Source organism: Schistocerca cancellata, chromosome 2, assembly GCF_023864275.1.
Source record: "Schistocerca cancellata isolate TAMUIC-IGC-003103 chromosome 2, iqSchCanc2.1, whole genome shotgun sequence".
NCBI lineage: Eukaryota > Metazoa > Arthropoda > Insecta > Orthoptera > Acrididae > Schistocerca > Schistocerca cancellata.
Window position 1 is genome coordinate 970,349,671 of NC_064627.1, and position 17,206 is coordinate 970,366,876.

Below are 17,206 nucleotides of genomic sequence, written 5' to 3' on the forward strand. Positions count from 1 at the left end.
GGAAATCTGGTTCCGGCAGATCAGAGATAGAAAAGATTAATACGATTTTAGTAAACTCCAGGAGCATCCAAGGAAAGGCCCCAGAATTAGTATGCACAGATAGAATTGGGAACAGAAAGCTGCTTGAAGCCAGACGTCAATGACAACTAAATCCTAAGTTCAGGTTAGAATGTTTATCAAAAGGATAGGTTAGTCGCCAATAGTGGCAGCGTGTTTATTGCAATAAAAATTTGATAAAATCTAGTGAGGTTATCACGGATTCTGAATGTGAATTAATCTGGTTGAAATTGAGTATCAAAGAACGGTCAAAAATGGTGATCAGATGCTTTTATACACCAGCTGAGTCAGGATCTGAAGTTGTAGAGCACTTCAAACAGATCTTGCAGAATATCATCAGCAATTTTCCTGATCATGCTGTTGTAATAGGGGGTCTCTTCTACTAGCCAGGTATAGATTGGGAGTGTTATGCCAGAGACAGTGAATCATGTGGCATTGTTCTGGAGCCACCTTGAGCAGATAGACAGAGAACCATTTCTTGAGGGTAATGTATTAGACCTCCTGGCAACAAACAGACCTGAGCTTATTGAATCAGTTAACATAGAGGAAGGTATCAGTGATCATAAGGCTGTGACAGCATCTATGATGACGGGTCCTACAAGGAATGTTAAGAAAGGTAGGAAGATGCATTTGCTCAGCAAGGATGACAGGATACAAATTTCAGAATATCTCAGCTGTCAGCATCAAATATTTGGTGATGAGGACGAAGATGGGGAGCACAAATGGAAAAAATTCAAAGGCGTTGCTCAATATGCCCTAGACAAGTATGTTCTGAGTAAGTTTTTAAGGGATGTGAAAGATCCACCATGGTTTAATAGCTGTGTTAGAAAAGCACTATGTAAACAAAGAGCACTTCATCTCGGATTCAAGAGAAGTAAAAACCTAGCTGACAAACAAAAGCTGAACGAAGTGAAAATGAGCATAAGGACAGCAATGAGAGAAGCGTTCAATGATTTTGAAAGTAAGACATTGTCAACTGACCTGAATAAAAAGCCTAAGAGTTTTTGGTCATATGTAAAATCAGTAAGTGGGTCAAAATCATCTCTTCATTGTCTCAGCCACCACACCGGCACCGAAACAGAAGATAGCAGAGAGAAGGCCTAAATACTGAATTTGGTCTTCTGAAGTTGTTTCACCATGGAAGATTGTAACAATGTCCCTCCTTTCAATTGGCGTGAGATCATTGAAATGGCAGATATTGAGACAACTGATCATGGAACTGAAAAGCAGCTACAACTGCTTAGTAGTGGAAAGGCTTCAGGACCAGATGAGATAACTATATGATTCTATACAGATTACGTGAAAGAAGTTTCATCCCTTCTAGCAGTAATTTACCATAGAGTGCCTGAGCAATGAAAGGTACCTAATGACTGGAAAACAAGTGCAGGTCATTCCTGCTCTTAATACAGGCCGTAAGACAGATCCAAACAATTATGGACCTATATCATTGACGTCAGTCTGTTGTAGAATTATGGAACATGTTTCGTGTTAGAGTATTATGCTATTCTTGGAAAATGAACAGTTCCTCTATAAAAATCAACATAGATTTTGCAAACAGAGATCCTGTGAAACTCAGCTCACTCTCTTCCTCCATGAGATCCACAGCACAGTGGACAATGGTGCTCAGCTTGATGCCATGTTCCTTGATTTCAGTAAGATGTTTGACACTGTCCTGCACTGCCGTTTAATGAATAAAATATGAGCTTATGGAGTATTGGAGCAGACCTGCCATTGGATTCAAGACTTTCTTGCAGATGGAACTCAACATGTTGCTCTTAATGGAACTAAGTCAACAGATGTAAAGGTAATATCCGCAGTACCACAGGGAAGTGTGACAGGACAGTTGTTGTTCACAATATATATAAATGATGTAGTAGAAAGTATCGGATGCTCTTTAAGGCTATTTGCAGATTATGCAGTTGTTTATACCAAAGTAGCAATGCCAGAAGGTAGTAAGAATTTGCAGAACAACCTGCAGAGAGCTGGAGACAGCGTCTGCTGTAAAATATCTAGGTGTAATTATCCAGGGCGACCTTAAACGGAATGACCATATAAAACAGATAGTGAGAAAACCAGACACCAGACTCAGATTCATCGGACGAATCTTAAGGAAATGTAACTCATCCATGAAAGAAGTGACTTATAAGGCATTTGCTTCCCTGATTCTTGAGTATTGATCATCTATCTGGGATCCCTATCAAGTAGGACTAATAGAGGAGATAGAAAAGATCCAACGAAGAGTGGCTTGTTTCATCATGGGATTGTTTAGCTGGTGAGAGAGCATTACGGAGATGCTAAACAAACTCCACTGGCAGATGTTACAATAGAGACATTGCACATCATGGAGAGCTTTACTATTGAAATTTCAGGACAGCACTTTTCAGGAAGAGTTGGGCAACATGTTACTTTTCCCTCAACATACATATTATGTATTGACCATGAGGAGAAAATTTGAGAAATTGGAGCCAATAGAGAGACTTACTGACAATCATTCTTCCCACACACTATTCGCGAATGGAACAGGGTGGAGGAATCAGATAGTGGTAGAAAAAGTACCCTCTGCCATACACCGTTAGGTAGCTTGCGGTGTATGATGTAGTTGTGGATGTATGTGATCGATATATTGCAAGATGCCAAGTCTTTACTTATTCTCATGTAATAACCGTTACATTATTTTCTGAATTTCCCGGTTACCATCATGTTTTCTCTTGATGCTGTGGTCCTGCTATGCAGTGCTACGTACACTCCTGGAAATTGAAATAAGAACACCGTGAATTCATTGTCCCAGGAAGTGGAAACTTTATTGACACATTCCTGGGGTCAGATACATCACATGATCACACTGACAGAACCACAGGCACATAGACACAGGCAACAGAGCATGCACAATGTCGGCACTAGTACAGTGTATATCCACCTTTCGCAGCAATGCAGGCTGCTATTCTCCCATGGAGACGATCGTACAGATGCTGGATGTAGTCCTGTGGAATGGCTTGCCATGCCATTTCCACCTGGCGCCTCAGTTGGACCAGCGTTCGTGCTGGACGTGCAGACCGCGTGAGACGACGCTTCATCCAGTCCCAAACATGCTCAATGGGGGACAGATCCGTAGATCTTGCTGGCCAGGGTAGTTGACTTACACCTTCTAGAGCACGTTGGGTGGCACGGGATACATGCGGACGTGCATTGTCCTGTTGGAACAGCAAGTTCCCTTGCCGGTCTAGGAATGGTAGAACGATGGGTTCGATGACGGTTTGGATGTACCGTGCACTATTCAGTGTCCCCTCGACGATCACCAGTGGTGTACGGCCAGTGTAGGAGATCGCTCCCCACACCATGATGCCGGGTGTTGGCCCTGTGTGCCTCGGTCGTATGCAGTCCTGATTGTGGCGCTCACCTGCACGGCGCCAAACACGCATACGACCATCATTGGCACCAAGGCAGAAGCGACTCTCATCGCTGAAGACGACACGTCTCCATTTGTCCCTCCATTCACGCCTGTTGTGACACCACTGGAGGCGGGCTGCACGATGTTGGGGCGTGAGCGGAAGACGGCCTAACGGTGTGCGGGACCGTAGCCCAGCTTCATGGAGACGGTTGCGAATGGTCCTCGCCGATACCCCAGGAGCAACAGTGTCCCTAATTTGCTGGGAAGTGGCGGCGCGGTCCCCTACAGCACTGCGTAGGATCCTACAGTCTTGGCGTGCATCTGTGCGTCGCTGCGGTCCGGTCCCAGGTCGACGGGCACGTGCACCTTCTGCCGACCACTGGCGACAACATCGATGTACTGTGGAGACCTCACGCCCCACGTGTTGAGCAATTCGGCGGTACGTCCACCCGGCCTCCCGCATGCCCACTATACGCCCTCGCTCAAAATCCGTCAACTGCACATACGGTTCACGTCCACACTGTCGCGGCATGCTACCAGTGTTAAAGACTGCGATGGAGCTCCGTATGCCACGGCAAACTGGCTGACACTGACGGCGGTGGTGCACAAATGCTGCGCAGCTAGCGCCATTCAACGGCCAACACCGCGGTTCCTGGTGTGTCCGCTGTGCCGTGCGTGTGATCATTGCTTGTACAGCCCTCTCGCAGTGTCCGGAGCAAGTATGGTGGGTCTGACACACCGGTGTCAATGTGTTCTTTTTTCCATTTCCAGGAGTGTATTTAACTCCTGATTTCGTTTCTTATTGCTTAAGGTTGAGGGCTATAGGAGAGCTTCTAATTTTAAATAACTCACAACAAAATTACAAAATACTGTTTCCATAATTCTTCTATATTCAAATAAGTTATCAACCCACAACAACAAAGCTTTTCGGACAATATGTTCTCCAAAACCATAAGTTTTTATACTTCCAGATAACATGGCACAGACTCTACAAAGCAACATTCATTTATTGCTTGACTATTGTTATCAGGCCTCTTTCTTCTTTGAAGTCTACAGCAGACCCAAAGCACAACTGCAAAGTGCAAGTGATCCCTCACTGGTCAGTCCAAATTACACATCCATTGTCACTTTCTGCTCTGTGATCACATTTTTCTTTCTCATATCTGCACATAAATTTCAGCAAACCTGGGCACAGCAGATGCTCTTTATGGTACTACTAATTAAAGTCATATTTTTCACATGCAGATCTTTCATCAGTCTAGTAAAAGGAACGTGAGGCGTTTTGCTTCAGAGGATTACTAAATGTTTCTGATAGGTGTCTTTACAATGAACATAGAATAACTAAAATAGTAGAGCACTGTTTTTGTAATGATATCATAATTTCAAATAATGATGTCCTGCAGGGGAAATTTATATGCTTATTCTTGATGGTCCTTCTATCAAAGGTTCAATTTCGTCACCTTCAGTTTACACAGTAGGCTGGATCTGGTGGACTGCAGTTTGTGGGTATGGAGACTCAAAATCTCTAATGGGTTGTATGTCAATGTTATTGGACTCTGAATTAAGATTGTTGATATGAGAAACTGGTTTTACTGTTGGTACGTCACCAATAATCATATGATGACTTTGGCTAGCTTCATGTTTCTTTTTATTGATTACTATGGAAGTCATCCATTTGATCATCTGTAGAACATAAAACATGTGGTATTTTGATATGACAAACATCAGAGAGAAATGGCTTATAGATGCGTCTTTCATTGAGAAGAAATAATCATGTGACTTCCTTACCTCATGTTATACTAATGATTGTATAACACTCAAAGTGTTGATATATTCAGAAAATAGTTGTGGCTGCTAATTCACAACATAATAAAAAACCGTCATTCATGATTATGTAAAATCTATCTACAGTCGACCATTGCAGGAGACACAGAAACAGTGTTTTATGGTCATACTTTGATCCACCATAGTTGTGTGTTTGTTTTTTTCTTATTTTATGTATAGCACCAGACCCAGAACTTCCATTACTGTCATTCATGAATATCATAATATATACCAGCAAATAACCTGAGAGGATTACAAAATATTTCTGCTGTATGTATGATAACTGTTAATATCTTAAAATGTGTATAGACAACATACATTTAACTAACACAGTAAAATACTATTTTGGAATACCATCATAGTTTTAAGTAATAAACTCATGGCAAGGTATTTATTCTACTTATTCTTGAAGAGAGGTGCAGCAAATGAGCAAATTCATCTTGAGTAGTATTAGCAGTAGGTTGCACCTTACTGTTTACTTTTTGTGATCACAGAGACTCAACATGTCTTGCAGGTTGTCTCACCATATCATTAGACTGTGGATGAAGAGGCCGCTTGAGATCATTAGTGTTAATTTTTGGTAAATTTTTATGCCTCAGGATAATATCCGTGGCAGACACTACAAATTCTTCCAAGTTCTACATTTGGAGCTAACAGAAATCAAATTGCCTTTGTCAATGACTACCAGATTGCCAGCTATGGGGAAATGCTGGGCAAGTTGTGATAGATATGGAAGTTATCACAGCGTGTGGGAACAACCAAGCACCCAGGTCTGCGAGCAAAGCATAACATCTTGGAGACCGAGTGGTACCATCATACTAATGAAAAAGCAGAGTCATAAGAAAGGCTAGGTACAACACAACTTTAAGTATTCAGATGTTGAACCAACAGGAAAGAGCCTCTGAAAGGTGAAGTTGCAAAAGTCTGAAGTCACTAGGAGAGCTGACAGTCATTGAAAACCAGGATACGTGATGTCGTAGTTATCTCTGGCACCCCAGAGCACACAAGAAGTGCCAACATAAATACCCTACCCTTCTTAACAAATGTCTGATGGTTGAGCACTGATTGGCGACTGTTCAATGCATAGTCTCAATCTTGTGTCAGTTGCAGCTATCCAGTGAGAGAGGAGGCTATGTATGTTGACCATCAGCACACCTAGCTGTCTTTGAACATCTGTGGAACCATGAGTCTAGCTGGACCTAGCTGCCTTCGATCATCTGCAGAACCATGAGTCTAGCTGGATGGACGCTGCTGCTGCCAGCTGCACTGCCAATTTCAGAGGTGACACTAACTGGGCACGGAGGCAAACATCAAACTGCAGGTCTGCTGGAGGCTTGATTTGCATGAGCTGGATGCTGTTTGACATCCATCTTCAAGTGGGTGGGCACCGCTGTTTGCTCATTCCATTCCTGTGGCAAATACTGTCAATTCCTGCCTCCTAAATGGGGACTGAGAGCTGACTCCTGCATGCTAGCAAATACTTCAGGTGGATCTGGCACATAACTACTGAGTGCAGATCTTCCACATCAATGAGATCACTTTGGAGATTGATAAATAGTGCTGGATGCTGTGGGCTGATGGCCAAACTGTGATGTAACAACTGACACCTGAAGCTTTGCTGTGCTGGCAATACTGCAAGATAAGCACAAGCTGGTCTTCTGCCACTGACAAGGCCTTACTCCTCTGGCCTGGTTGTGGCACAGCACTTTGGATGACAGTCATGCATTTGCACCTAATAAACGTGTTTTTGACAATGATGTTTTCTTGGCACTCTCAAGCATAATTAGGCTTTCACCACTGCATCACTGCTGGCTTTCTCATGATGGCTGTAGGAGGCTGGAACTGTAGCCCTGTAATATTAGTGATAATGCTCTGGGGCCACTGGCTAGCTTCGGGCTGCTGTTGATTAAGAGAAGTCATCGATTTGATCATCTGTGAAACATAAAATATGTAGTTATCATGATGTTGAGATATCAAATAATGGATATAAGAGCATTTTATTGTTCTTCTTCTCATCTTCTCAGTGATCACAGGCCCTGTAGACCACACACTGCATCAATGATCTGCTTCCATCACCTTCTGTCTCTCGCAGTCTCTCTCCAACCTGCAGAAATTCTCAATGATGCGATGTCATTCTCTGTGTCATTTTCCCACCTTGTAGGAGGTCTGCCCAATGGTCTTGTTGCCTGAAGAGTTCCTTAAAATGCTTTCTTGGTGATTCTGTTGTTTTCCATTCTAGCCACTTGTATAGCCCATTTCAGTCTCCTACTTTTTAATTTGTGGATGATAGTGGGTTGCTTCATTAGCTGATAAATTTCATTGTTCTTTTGAATTCTCCATATGCCATTCTCCAACGCAGGTCCCCAGATTTTTCTCATTACTTTTCTTTCGAAAACTTTCAGTTTTTCTCTTTCATTCTTTGTAAGCATCCAGCTTTCTGAACCATACGGTACTATGGGGTAGATGATAGTGTTGTATATATACATCTTTATGGTGATTGACAAAGCTTTACTTTTAAATGGGTTGCTTAGTGAGAAAAGACATCTTGACCAAGGCTATTCTTTTGTCTATATCCATTGCTATGATAATTTTACTTTTCAAACATGATCCAAGGTATTTAAACTGAAGAACTTTTCTGAATTTAGGATGTTGGTCAATTTCAAGTGACTTAGTTATTCCTTCTTTCAAATCATGCAAATAGAGATCAGTTTTCAGAGGTTAACACATTCATAAAATGATTATGGCTACTGAATCCACACCATTATCAAAAAATAACTTTCATGGACAACACAATTTGTCTTTTACTCTCAAGTAACTTCAGATAATCACAAAATCTTTTGGTAGTTACATTATGTCTGTTTATTGCTTAAAGTGTTTTTAGTAAAAATTCTACAACTACATCTACATCTACACTTTGCAAACCACCATCAGGTGCATGGCAGATGGCACATCTTATGGCACCAGTTATTAGGGTTTCTTCCTGTTCTGTTCACATATGAAGCATGGGAAGGATGACTGTTTGAATGCCTCTGTCCATGTGGTAATTATTCTAATCTTATCTTCATTATCCCTAAATGAGTGATATGTAGGGGGTTGTAGTATATTCCTAGAGTAATCATTCAAAGACAGTTCCTGCAGACTTTGTTAACAGACTTTCTTGGGATAGTTTACATCTATCTTCAAGAACTTTCCAGTTCCTTTAGTATCTCTGTGACACTCTCTACTCTCCCACGGATTTGACAAACCTGTGATCATTCATGCTGCCCTTCCCTGTATACATTCAATATACTGTGTTAGTCCTATTTGGTATTGCCCCCCCCCCCCTTCCCATCCTTTGAGCAATACTCTAGAACTGGTTGCATGGGTGATTTGTAAGTTGTCTCCTTTGTAGATTGATTGCACTTCCCCAGTATTCCATCATTAAACCATAGTCTAGCACATACGTTACCCACGACTGGACTTACGTGATCATTTCATTTCATAATCGTACAAAGCTTTACACTCAGGTGTTCGTATGAGTTGGCCAATTCCAAGAGTGTCTTATTGATATTATAGTCACAGGATGCTATGTTTTTTTTTTCGTTTTATGAAGTGCAAAATTTTACATTTCTGAACATTTAGAGCAAGTTACCAATCTCTTCTTCATTTTGAAAATTTATCAAGATCTGACTGAATATTTATGCAGCTTCTTTTGCAAGATCGCTAATATACAACCTGAATGGCAAGGGTCCCAACACACTTACCTAGAGCATACCCAAAGTTACTTCTATGTCTGACAATGACTCTCCATTCAAGGTAGCATGTTGCGTCCTCACTACCACATAGTCCTCAACCCAGCCACAAATCTCACTTGATAGCCCTTGTGATTGTACTTTTGACAATAAGCATAGCACTGAGTCAAATTATTTGTGGAAATCAAGAAATACAGCATCTACCTGACTGCCTTGATCCAAAACTTTTGGTATGTCATGTGAGAAAAATAAGAGTTGGGTTTCATATGATCAATTTTTTCAAAATCCATGCTGGTTGCATTGAGGTCATTCTGTTCAAGTTACCTTATTATGTTAGAGCTCAGAATATGTTCTAAGATTCTATAACAAATTGATGTTAAGGATATTGTACAGTAGTTTTGTGGATCACTTCTACTACCCTTGTTGTAGACAGGTGTGACAGGTGCCTTTTTCCAAGAACTGGGCATATTTTTTTGTTTGATGGATCTACAATGGCTTGTAGTTAGGAGAGGGGCTAATTGAGCTGCAAATTCAGTACAGGATCAGACAGGTATAACATCAGGGCCTGGAGCTTTGTTTAGTTTTAACAATTTCAGCTGTTTCTAAAAACCAGTGACACTAATACTTATTTCATGCATCTTTTTAGTGGTACAAGGATTAAATCTAGGCAGTGCTCCTGGGTTTTCTTTTGTAAGGGAACACTAAAACAGAGTTAAGCACCTCAGCTTTGCTTTGCTATCCTCAATTTCAGTTCCTGTCTCATTCACTAGGGACTGGCCACTATTGGTGCCACGAACAGCCTTTACGTATGAAACTTCCTAGCAGATTAAAACTGTGTGCCTGACTGAGACTCGAACTCGAGACCTTTGGCTTTTGCGGGCAAGTGCTCTACCATCTGAGCTACCGAAGCATTACTGACGCCCAGTACTCACAGCTTTACTTCTGCCAGTATCTTGTCTCCTACCTTCCAAACTTTACAGAAGCTCTCCTGCGAAACTTGCAGCACTAGCACTTCTGAAAGAAAGGATATTGCGGAGACATGGCTTAGCCACAGCCTGGGGGATGTTTCCAGAATGAGATTTTCACTCTGCAGTGGAGTGTGCGCTGATATGAAACTTCCTGGCAGATTAAAACTGTGTGCCCGACCGAGACTCAAACTCGGGACCTTTGCCTTTCGCGGGCAAGTGCTCTACCATCTGAGCTACCGAAGCATGACTCACGCCCGGTACTCACAGCTTTACTTCTGCCAGTATCTCGTCTCCTACCTTCCAAACTTTACAGAAGCTCTCCAGCGAAGCTGTGAGTACCGGGTGTGAGTTGTGCTTCAGTAGCTCAGATGGTAGAGCACTTGCCCGTGAAAGGCAAAGGTCCAGAGTTCGAGTCTCGGTCAGGCACACAGTTTTAATCTGCCAGGAAGTTTCATATCAGCGCACACTCTGCTGCAGAGTGAAAATCTCATTCTGGAGCCTTTACATATGGCCAGAATCTCTTCGAGTTCTGTGAAAGATCAGTTGATAATATTTTGGTATGGTAATCATTGAAGGCATCACACATTGATCTCTTGACAGTCAAACCTGTTTCATTCAGCATATCTCTATCTACAGCCCAGCACTTCTTTTTAGACCTATTATCCAGTGATCTCCGTTTCCTTAGAAGTTTCTTTCCAGTGACTGTATACCTTGGAGGTTCCATCCCATTATGAACTGTTCTACTGGGGTACATACCTGTCAAGTGCATGGTCAACTATGCTTTCAAACTTTAGTCAGAGTTCCTCTTCATGGCCCTTCACTGTGCTGGAAGTTTCAAGTTCCTCATGAGAAGTGACATTCAGATAACTAACATGATGCAGTACTGTTTTTGTAATAATATCATTGTTTCAAATTTCAAATAATAAAATCCTGAAGAGAAATTTTTTTCTTCTTACTCTTAATGGTCCTTTGACATGGATTGGTTTTGAAGATAACCAGGTTTAAGAGAAGACCACATAAGTTAATGACATGGAAATGTCCTAACGTCAAGCTAGGAGAGTTCCAGATAGATCATGTAGCCCTGGATCAGAAATTCCACAAGGAAATCTATAATGTTAAAGCACTGTGTGGCATCAATGTTGATTCAGACCACTACATTTCGCAAATTAAAATCAAACTGACACCTAAAAGAAAAAACAAACCTCAAAAGTTAGATACAAAGAGAACATATGACACTAGTTATATTATTAATAATCAGATATATTACAAGAGATTAAGAACACCTTCAAGTGACAATCTATAAGCCACTGCCAATCGATTAAAAGCCTTGGCTGAAGAAGTAGCTCCTGTATGGAAATGCAAGAAACATGCTTGGTGGAATGAGGAATGTGATGTAGCGATTCAACATAGAGATAAGGCCTGATTAAAAGACCAACAAAAGAGAACTGAAAGCTCCAGGGAAGAATTAATAAATGCTAGACTATCAACTGCCAAAGAAATTAGAAGGGTCAAAAGGCAATTTCGTAAGGATTTGCTAAAATCTATCGAGGATGCCTTCAATCGCCACAAGACAAGAGACTACTATCAGACATTCAAACAGTACCAGTTGAAATACACTCCACCTACTCTTATGATGAAGGATACAAACAGAAAGGTAGCACATAACATTTATGACAATTCAATGATAAATATTTCAAATAGTTTCTAAATAGTGCAGAACCTGAACATCATTTGGAATTTGATCCCTATCCAAGAAACAAAACGCATTTAAAAAAGTTATACCAACACAGCCAGATGAAGTACAAGCAGCGATTAACTCACTTCAGAATTACAAAGCAGCAGGTGAGAGCCAACTAGTGGCAGAACTTTGGAAATATGCAAATGTACAAATTATTCTGAACTTACACAAACATCTTACTGACATTTGGAATACTGAGAAGCTACCAGAGGAATGGAATGTTGCAACAATCCATCCTCTACACAAAAAAGGAGATAGATTGGATCCAAATAATTATAGAGGTATATGCCTGCTGGATATTACTTATAAAATTTTTTCCAAGGTTCTGTATTTCAGAATTCATGAACAGCTTGACGGTGAACTAGGTGAATATCAAGGAGGCTTTCGTTCAGGATGAAGCTGTCCTGATCAAATTATTAGTCTCAAATGGATAATGAAACATCAATTGATCAGGGACAAGAAAATAGTGATCATGTTTGTCGATTTTAAAAAAGCCTATGATAGTATTCATCGTGAATTTCTACTGTCAATTCTTAAAGAATTTGGTTGACATCAGAAACTTGTCAACCTCGTTGCAGTCACCCTTCGAAATACTAAAGCTAGAGTAAGGTTCAGAAATGAATACTCTGAACCTTTTGAGATTCATACTTGCCTTCAACAAGATGATGGATTGTCTCCATTATTGTTCAATTGTGTGCTGGAGAAAATCATGCGTGAATGCAACAAGATATGCCCACCTTCTGTTAAGATTGGAAGAAACATTCAACTTAATTGCCTTGCATTTGCAGATGATTTGTCGCTGTTGGCAAACAATACTGATGAAGCAAAGGTTCAGATAGAACAACTAGAACGATTAGCGGCAAAGGTCGGATTGTAAATTTCGTTTGAGAAAACAGAAATGATGCCCAGCTTCTCAGTTGACACATCCCATAATGATCAAAAAATTAAAGTAGTAAAAAAGTTTAAATATCTTGGTGAGATTATTAACTGGAATGTCAATGAAAGAGCATCAGTAGATAGTAGAACATTATAACTTCAGTGAGTGCAGAGAACCACGTGGCCAACCTACAAAAAACAATCTCTCTCAATAAATGCTAAATTTCGACATTACTCCTCCGTCGTTAAACCGGAAGCAACATATGCAAGTGAAACACTATTCAGACTAAATACTCAAGCAACTACTAATAAATTGCATTAAGTTGATAGAAGAATACTCAGAACAATTGACAGTATGAAATACCAAGTTAATGGGTAGTGGAGACTTTTGCCGAATTCAGAAGTGTATAAAGAAAGTGAATCCATTATTGATACAATGTGGAAAAGAACGATTGCATTTTTCAGCCACATATCTTGCCTACCAAATACTAGAATCCTGAAGCAGCTCATTGACTACTTCTGGAACAGTAAAACCAAAAATATCTGGTTTAAAGAAGTACAAAGTGATATGGATGAACTGAACATCACCATACACCAAATTCAACAAAGAGAAAAGAAACTGCTTCTGAAGAACAAATACACATGGTTGGCATTCAAACCATCAGAGTGGAAGAAGTATGTCATATCTACAGAAGAACGAGCAGCCAGATCACAGTGAATGAAGAAGTTTTGGGAAACGAAGAAATTGCTGACTGCTAAAACTTAAACTTAATTATTGTAGAATCCATTGTATTATGTTTGATTTTGGTGCTCCAATGTGGGCATAAACTATGCAAATAAATTAAATAAAAAAAATAAAAGGTCCTTTTGGCAAAGTCTGAGTTTCATGACATGCAGTACACACAGTAGTCTGCATTTTAATAAGTACAGTTTCTGGCAGTGGAGACTCAAAGTACTAATGGGTTGTCTGTCAGTATCATTAATCTTTGAATGAAGAGTGTTGGTGTGAGTCACTGGTTCCACTGTTGATATATCATCAGTACTGTTAAAGCTGGCTTTTGCCCGCTTCAGGTTTCTTTTGATTAATGACTTCGGAAGTCATCCATTTGATTATGTGCAGAAAATTTAATATGCAATTCTTGTGATATGGCAAGTATGTGAGCTGTTAACCATACTTTATTAGATCATTTTACTGCAATTAATTAATCTTGTGGCTTCATGATTCCTTTCACTCATATGCTACTAATAATGTATGTCATCAAAAACATTGACATAATCATAAAATAATACAAGGCTACCAAACCACATAATCATTGAAAATTGTCTGTCATAAATATCAGAAATACTGTTTCCAGCAAATACCATAACTTCAGAGGTTATAAAAATGATTCTTCATGTAATATCTGTTTTTTAATTATTTAAGAGTTTACAATGAATATACAAACAACTAACACATCATAGACCTGTTTTTAAATAAAATACTGGTTGCAAATAATAGTTATGGCATAGAGTTTTTTCTGCTTATTTTTAACAATCCACTTGGCAAATATTTTATTTTATCTTGTGTAGTATTAATGGTATGCTGTATCTTATTATTCACAGTTTGTGGGCGTAGAGTCTCAATATCTTTAGTAGGTTGTCTCTCAACATCATTAGACTCTGGATGAACAATCCCATTTAGAAACACCGGTGCTACTGTTAGTATACCACTAGTAATGCTTTGCTGAATTTGGTCAGATTCAGGTTTCTTTGGAAATATGACTACAGAAGGCATCCACTTCATGATCTATGGAATGTAAAACATGTGATTATCAAGATATGGCAGATGTGTGAGATGTTAAATTGTCTTTGTGAGAGCATTTTATTGAGAAGAAATAATTGTGTGGTTTAATTATTCCTTCTCTCATATTGCACTAATAATGAACAGCATTCAAATATTCACATATTCATGAAATAATTTAATGCTACTGAATCCCATAATGAGAAAAAAATGTTATTCATAACTCACAATATGACTTTTACCATCAAGTAACTTCAGAGGATCACAAAACATACTTGGTGGTAAGATTATATCAGGTATTTTTTAAGATGTTTACAGTTAATAAAACAATTTACACAGCAGAGCCCTGTTTTCACAATAATATCCTAATTTCAAATAGCAAAGCCACACAAAACAATATTTTTTACCTGCTGTTAATGGCCAAATGGGCAATATTTCAGTTTCGTGTGCAGTATCCATGACAGGCAGCATCCTGTTGACTACAGTTTGTGAGTATGGAGACTCAAAATCTCTGGTGGGTTGTCTGCCAGTATCATTAGACACTCTATGGAGAGTGTATGTGTGAGACACTGGTACTAAAGTTGGTATGTCAGAAAAAATGGTGTGCTGACTTTGGCCATATTGAGGTTTCTTTTGATTAATGAGTTTGGAAACCATCCATTTGATCATCTTCTGAACACAGATTACATGGTATTCAGAACAGGACAAGTGTATGAGACATCAGAGAATCTTTATAAGGGTATCTTATTGATAAGAAATAATCATGTGGCCTATTTATAAGGCTGCTAAATCAAATCATCATAAAAAAGCTGTCTTTCATGAATATCACAATATGACTTCGTGATGTGTTTGCTGGTAAAATTGTTTCTGTTAAGTTCTTATAATGTATACAGTGAATAAATGACAGACCAACAAAGGACAGTCCAGCTGTTTTTTTAATAATGTTTTATGTAATGAAGTTGTGGAAACTCTGTGACTACAAAGAACATCCCTGACAGTTGACCGAGGACATGCATGCTATCTTTGACAGTCAGTTCACCAATTGCTTATCTGTGTGTGCAGTTGTATCTGTCCTCAATGGCCTTAAGCAAAAGAAGAAGTGTGCTCTAATAGATCCATATACTACTATTATACCTTTTGCATATTATCCACACAGTGTAGTGCTACATAGTCCGCCCCCCGGTAGCTGATTGGTCAGCGCGATAGACTGTCAATCCTAAGGGCCCGGGTTTGATTCCTGACTGGTTCGGAGATTTTCTCCACTCAGGGACTGGGTGTTGTGTTGCCCTAATCATCATCATTTCATCCCCATCAACGCGCAAGTCGCCGAAGTGGCGTCAAATCGAAAGACTTGAACCAGGCGAACGGTCTACCCGACGGGTGGCCCTTGTCACACGACAAATAAAAGTGCTACATTGGTAACATATGAAAAATGTATTCAAGTTAAATACTTGTTGTGCAATTATGATGCTGACACTGTACCCCAATTGTACTGCACAATTCACATCTTGAGAGAGCAGTTATGGGCAGTACTCAACACATACCTCTAGTTAGATGGATGTATCATGGTGCATGGTGATTACAGAGTTCTCAATGCTTGCACTATAATGGACAGCTACCCAGTTCTGAACATCCAGTATTTCACTCATTATTTGGTGAATGCGTCTCTGTTTAGTATCATTGACTGCAAGACAGCATACCTGAAAATCCCTATGTGACCAGACAATATTCACAAAACCACTATTATCACACCTGTTGATCTGTTTGAGTTTATGTTTATACCATATGGACTTAACAATGCTGCTCAAACTAGTAGTAATTTATTGATGGTGTATTACTCATGTTCCATTCTGTTACAGGTATCTCACCCACATCCTAATTTTCTCACCAGATGATGGTTCTCTTAACTGACATCTCAGACAAGAACAACTATTCAGTTTTTAGGCATGGAAAATTTTTATTAAAGGCACCTTCTTCAGACAGCAGCCCTTCAGGTGCCACTTGCTCAAGCCTTCACCAGCAAGAACACTACTCACTACTGGCAAAAGCAAACTTACATGGACATCAGAGGCAATCTGCATTTGAATGCATCAAAGATTGACTCCTCTGAGCCACTACTTTGGCACCACCCCCTCCCCAACTCCCAGCTCATCATAACTGCTGACATGAGCAATTCCGCTATTGGTGCCCTTGCTGCAACAAGAGATGGGGTTGTATAACACAGAATCCATTTTTCTTGTGCAAGTTCTCGCCATTGAAATGCAAGTGGTCAGCATACAATGGAGAGATGCTAGCAGGCTACGAAGCAGTACAGTATTTCTGGTAAGATATTGAAGGATGCCCTCTGATTCTTTACACATACCACTATTGCTTGTTGACTCTATCCAAAACCTGTAAAAGGACCCTTGTCCCTGAAGCTTTTGGCACTTGGATTATGTCGCACAGTTCAGCAACAACGTACATCATCTGAAAGGTGTGGAAAATGTTGCAACAGATTATGTCTCGTACATCAATGCAATCTCATCCCAGTTTGCTAATGAACAGTTTATCAAAGTGTAACAGCAAGATAAGCAATTACAGGCTCTTCTCCACAAACCCTCCATGAACCTACACATCAAGCTTCAGCCTGTACTGGACATGACATGTTTGATGCTCTACGATGTTTTGCAAAAACGGTCATCCCCTCTTTTTCAGCATCTATTCTGTCACATTACCTTTCATCACTTACATAACCTGGCTTCCACCTGGTAGATGTCTGACTGTGCACCTGGTGATGGCTTTTTTGTATGGTTTAATGTGAAGAAGGATTGTAAGCTTAGCACTCATGCATGTGTCCTGCCAAAA